We start from the raw sequence: 6,381 nt of genomic DNA, 5'->3' as shown, positions 1-6,381 counted from the left end.
TCATGTGGGATTGTGTTTCTTTGCCCCTATTTAAATCGAAAGCTCTTTTAGGCTGGAGGCTATCTGGTGTTGCGTGGTTACAGAGCACTCAGCACAATGGAGCTGTAGCCTTTCTTGGATACTATTGTTAGCACGATAAAAAGCCCTGTAACATAGAGACTGATGGTCCATCACACTGAAACTGAGCCCTGCATGATGGGAGCGTGAGTGAGCTGGTGTCTATGAGCAGCCCAGAAGAGGAAAATCTCTGGGAAGACCTCAATACAGGAATGTTTTTTTCACACTACAGAGGCAGCTAGTGCTTTACTTGAAATTGCTTTTTTTTTTTTTTTTTTTCTTGTGGTTGTGTTTTTTATTTAGGAGGATTTCTATGCCATGATGGGTCCAGGAGCCAGCCTTGACCTTTGCTTTCCTTGGCCATCCCGTGTGCTTCAGAGATCCCACAGGAGAAGGGAAGCTCCTTCTGCATGCCGGTGGGCGAGAGGACCAAAGCTGCAGCAGAGAAATCTCCTGCAAGGTGCTGGTTTCTCCTTACCCAGTTGCCTTGCACATCCTCCATGCTCCAGCATCTGCCATGGGCAGGCGGCAGGGCGACTCGCATCCCCTCCGCGACCCGTGCGACCACAGGGGGCACGAGCCGAAACACACTCAACCTTGAAACCAAAGAAGCCTCAAACCTGTCATTAAAGCAGCTGCACTGGCAATAAATTTAGTATTTAAAGAAGTTCATCGCCTGTTTCAAACGCAGCGAGAGTAGCTATGGGAACAACTTCAACAGAGTTTCATCATGCTGAAAAGTGACCTTGTAAAGACATGCAGAAAGGATCCCGGAATCACCAGCATTTTTCCTCTCACGGGAAAGAGTTGAGCCTGTTGAAAATCAGCTAGAAAAAATGAGCCAAGCGAGTCTGCAGTTCAGCTATGGGCTGCAAGTGTAAATAGCGGTAGTGATAATAAAGGGTTTTAAAATCTGAAAAAAATGTTAATAATATGAATGTTAACATTTTCAGGAAACAAAAAGCTTTTTTTTTAGTGCAAAGGAGCAGGAATAAAGGGAAATTTGAAGATATTGGCACTGCCTGATAAATACAAAGGATACTTTTTACTTTTCAACTTCTTAGTTGACTTTCAATCCTCTTGTAAAATTCTTATTATCTTCCCCAGACCAGATCATGTGGTGTTCGTGTTAATTCTCTGCCTTCACCACCCCACCTTGTGTGAATCATGGGAGACAGGGAAGCAGCTCAGCTGGGACATTATGGCCTGGTGCCTAAAACACTGAAGTAAAGGCAAGTGCATCCAAGCGCCATTCCTGACCTACCAGGGGCTTCTTTCTTCTCTTGACTTGGGAAATGTTCACGAACCAGCTGTGTTGGCTTTCTCATGCTCAGATTTCTGTGCCAAGGTGCTTAATGAGGGACCCAATGCGGCAAAACCAGACACCGCTTTGAAATCCCTCTGCACACCCCTGGCTGACTATTCTTCTTGTCTGACCTAAGAGCATCCAGAAATAAGTGATTCGTGACTTAAATGCGTTGAAACTCAGAAGGAAAGATGGGACTTTTCTATGTGTTATTTTAAAATACAAGATGCACCTAAAATCTCAAGCCAGCTTATCTCAGCCCTATTCCTGTGGCTAGGACCATGATGGAAAGGGTACGGTTCTCACCACAGTGGGAAGCTCAACCTCTTTCAGCAAACCCAGAACCAAACAGAGTGTCTTGGTGAGGGCAGACATTTAAGGCTGTGACGTTGGTCCCATTTCATGGATGCCCAGGGCTGTAGAATCATAGAATCATTATGGCTTGAAAAGATCTTTAAGATCACCAAGTCCAACCATTATCAAACTCTACCAGGCCCATTTCTAAGCCATGTCCCTGAGCACCATACCTAGATGGCTTTTAAATACATCCAAGGATGGCGATTCAACCACTTCCCGGGGCAGCCTGTTCCAGTCTTTGATAACCCTTTCAGCGTAGATGTTTTTCCTAATGTCTAACCTAAACCTCCCCTGGCACAACTTGGTTGCATTTCCTCTTGTCCTATCGCTTGTTACTTGGGAGAAGTGACCAATGCCCGTCTCTCTACACCCTCCTTTCGGGTAGTTGTAGTGAGCAATAAGGTCTCCCCTCAGCCTCCTCTTCTCCAGGCTAAACACCCCCAGTTCCCTCAGTTATTCCTCATCAGACTTGTGCTCCAGACCCCTCATCAGCTTCATTGCCCTTCTCTGGACACCTTCGAGCACCTCAATGTCCTTCTTATACTGCGGCACCCAAAACTGAACACAGTGTTCGAGGTGGGGCCTCACCAGTGTCAAGTAGGGTGGGACAATCACTTCCCTAATTCTGCTGGCTACACTATTCCTGATACAGGCCAGGATATCATTGGGCTTTTTGGCCACCTGGTCACACTGCTGGCTCATATTCAGCTGGCTGTCAACCAATACCCCCAGGTCCTTCTCCTCCAGGCAGCTTTCCAGTCGCTCCTCCCCAGGTCTGTAGCGCTGCATGGGGTTGTTGTGACCCAAGTGCAGGACCCGGCACTTGGCCTTGTTGAACCTCATACCATTGGCCTCAGACCATCGATCCAGCCTGTCCAGGATGCTCTGAAGAGCCTTCTTACCTTCAAGCAGATCAACACTCCCACCTAACTTGGTGTCATCTGCAAACTTACTGAGGGTGCTCTCAATCTCCTAAAAGTGGGGAGGCAGTAGGTGCAGTCCACCCTGCACGGTGTGACTTGATAGCAGTGAGAGGTATTTACCTGTTCTATGGAGACCATTGGATCCTGATTACAAATAAAGAAATTCATCCACTGCAGACCCTAGGGGACAACTTTCAGCATGGCTGATAGATGCCAGATCCCTGCGTAGCATTACTGCACTGTCGCAACTCACCTTCCCATGGGCAACTTCACCCAGCTGGATGCTGCGGGCCATAAGGAGGAAGGCTGGGATTCAGAGAGGGAAATTCAATCAGAGCGGGGTGTCCAAATCCCCTAGGTTCCCTTGGAAATCCCAGCTCAGCACCCTGCCCGCTGGTGTCTAACAAGCCTCTCAAGAAAAAAAAGACATCGAACCCCAGGATTTATTACTAATCAGCCCGGCTTCTTAGCACCTTCTCTTGTGACCTTGGTTGCTAGGAAATTTGTGTCAATACACAAAAAGTGAAGTATTAATAGAAAGAAAGAGCAGCTGATGGGAGCTCTGCACAGAGGGGCACGGCCAGTGCAGGGGCTGTCCTTGTGGGACACGGTAGTCTTCCAGGCTACATCTCTCCTAGCAAGCCAACCTTGTAGGGCTCCTCTTCTGTTCCTGCAGCCATACCCATGCTATTAAACTCCAAAACAGCCTTAAAAACATGAGCTGGTCTGGGTCAAAACCATGCAGAAGACCATATTTGCGATTTGTGATCTATGGAAATACAATGCCCAAACACTTGGTGATTTTATTTCACTCACAGATGTATCCACAAAGTTTGAAGCACAGGTTGGCCTGAGGGCAGGGCTGAAATCTTCTTCAGAGACTTTCCATGCCTGGGAGATTTGCTTCAGATCCTCAGTATTTGCAGAAATCCTGATTTGATTTTCACAGAATCACAGAATCACAGAATTTCAGAGTTGGAAGGGACCTCTAGAGATCATCTACTCCCACTCCCCTGCTAAAGCAGGATTGCCCAGAGCACATCACTCAGGACTGCATCCAGGTGGGTCTTGAAAATCTCCAGAGAAGGGGACTCCACCACCTCCCTGGGCAGCCTGTGCCAGTGCTCTGTCACCCGAACCGTAAAGAAGTTTTTCCGTGTATTTGAACGGAACTTCCTGTGTTCTAACTTGTGCCCATTGCCCCTCGTCCTGTCACTGGGAACCATTGAAAAGAGCCTGGCTCCATCCTCCTTCAGCCCACCCTTTAGATACTTGTAAGCATTAATAAGGTCTCTCCTCAGCCTTCTCTTCTCCAGGCTAAAGAGTCCCAGCTCTCAGCCTTTCCTTATAAGGGAGATCCTCCAATCCCTTCATCATCTTAGTTGCCCTTCACCGCACTCGCTCCAGCAGTTCCCTGTCCCTCTTGAACTGTGGAGCCCAAAACTGGACACAGTATTCCAGTTGTGGCCTCGCCAGTGCAGAGTAGAGGGGGAGAATGACCTCCTTCGACCTACTGGCCACACTCTTCCCTGTGCAGCCCAGGATTCCATTGGCCTTTTTGGCAACAAGGGCACATTGCTGGGCCATGGATAATTTACTGTCTACCAGGACACCCAGATCCTTCTCCTCTGAGCTACTTCCCAGCAGGTCCGCCCCTAACCTATACTGGTGTTTTACGTTCTTCCTCCCCAGGTGCAGGACCTTGCACTTGCTTTTGTTGAACCTCATTAGGTTCTTCTCTGCCCAGCTCTCCAGCTTGTCCAGGTCACGCTGGATGGCAGCACGGCCCTCTGGGGTGTCAGCCACCCCACCCAGTTTGGTATCATCAGCAAACTTGCTGATGGTACACTCTGTCCCCTCATCCAGGTCATTAATGAATATATTAAACAAAATTGGACCGAGTGCTGACCCCTGGGGGACACCACTGGTTACAGGCCTCCAACTAGACTCTGTGCCGCTGATCACAACCCTCTGAGTTCTGTCCCGCAGCCAACTCTCAATCCACCTCACTGTCACCTCATCTAGCCCATACTTCCTCAGCTTCCTAATGAGGGTATTATGGGAGACAGTGTCAAAAGCCTTGCTGAAGTCAAGGTAGATGACATCCACGACTCTCCCCTCATCCAGCCAGCCAGTTATAACATCATAGAAAGCTATCAGATTGGTCAAGCATGATTTACCCTTGGTAAATCCATGTTGACCACTTCCAATAACTTCCTGTTCCTCAACGTGTTTGGAGATGACGTCCAGAATGAGTCGCTCCATTACCTTCCCAGGGACAGAGGCAGGAGGTTGGTGGTGTGAGTGGATAACCCATCTGCTCTTGGGCACACAGTTTGCAGGTTCCTTGGGAAATGACAAATGTGACAGGTAAGGGCTGGAAGAGGACACTAACTACCAACAGTGCCAAGCTGGAAAGCACAGACCTTTCTCCAAGACCCGTGTCTGGGCTTACTCTCCAAGTTCAAGCAGTTTCATGTTGATTTTCCCCACTATGTGTCCAGCACCTGTGTCCAGCATGGCACAACTTGTGTTGGAGGATGGCTGCTTATCAACAACCGTGTCCTAGAGAAACATGATGCTGCTGGTCCAAGCACGAGCCCTCTGAGGCTTGCTTTCCTTTGGGGTGCTTTATGCTCTGTTTGCAGGTGTGGATGCAGGGGTGGTGAGTCCAGGCAGCGTTCCCACATCGTTCTCTCACGGTGGTGTCTGATTTTGGTGAGGAGCAGGCAGGAAAGGCTGGTGCCCTCAGCGTGGGGTGGTGCACGGACCAGCAGGGCTGGGAGGGAGGAGGGGAGCTCCTGAGCGGTTGCAGACAAAATTGCTAAACCTCGCCTTATCCCACATTATCCTCCCCTCAGCTGTTCAGCTGGGTGATGCCATGTGGTGTTCAACAACTGCCACATTCCTCTCGCGAGGTGGCCGCCGTGCGATGGCTGGGAGGAGCATGAGGGGAGCCCTCACTTGGCTCCTGTAAAGTCTTTGCATCCCAGAAATGCCCCAAGTCCTGGGGAAACAGTGTCTCCAGAAGATGCTGCTACCCTTGGAGAGCACCTGCCCTGCCAAAGGCCTCATGGGCAGTGCGCTGTCGCCCCATTTTACACACAGGTGACTTCAAGATGATGCTGTTTGGACCAAATCATGGGTTAGTGAGTGAAAGAGCTGGGAATAGGTCCCACATCTCCTTTTCCTGTGCTCTGTCTGCTGGGTCGTCCTCTTTCCTTCAGGTGCAGGGGGTTAACAGAAAGCTGTCCTAGACGGTGTGTGGGACAGAGCAGTGACAGCCTGGCTGGCCTTCAGTTGTGTTAAAAGTGGTAGACAGGTCTTCAACGGCTCCATACTTCCACCTAGTGACGAAGTTCTACTGCTCACACCTCCTGCTTTTCTCTATGTCCTTTCTGGTTGCGACGCGGGAACATTTCTCAGATTCCCGACGCTGAGCCTGTCCGTAACGCTATTTCTACTCATACACCTAAAATCTGCAACCTCCAAATGAGTAACTGCAAGCAAACAAAACCAGATGGCCCGGGGCGATGGTTTTGAGCAGAACTTTCCTTCAGTAGGAAAAAAATTGCTTGTACACATACACAAACTTGCACTTATTCATCGAACTATACTGCTTTGCTTTTTGGTGGGTAATCATACCTAAACGTGGCCATCAGCTTGTAGTGGGAGAGTATTTACACTTCATACAACAAGACCCCTGCATGACTCAACCTTTCCTCTCCTGGTCTGAAT

The sequence above is a fragment of the Vanellus vanellus genome (genome assembly GCF_965231255.1).
Source record: "Vanellus vanellus genome assembly, chromosome: 3".
NCBI classification, from domain to species: Eukaryota; Metazoa; Chordata; class Aves; order Charadriiformes; family Charadriidae; genus Vanellus; species Vanellus vanellus.
Note: the sequence above shows the minus strand (reverse complement) of the source record.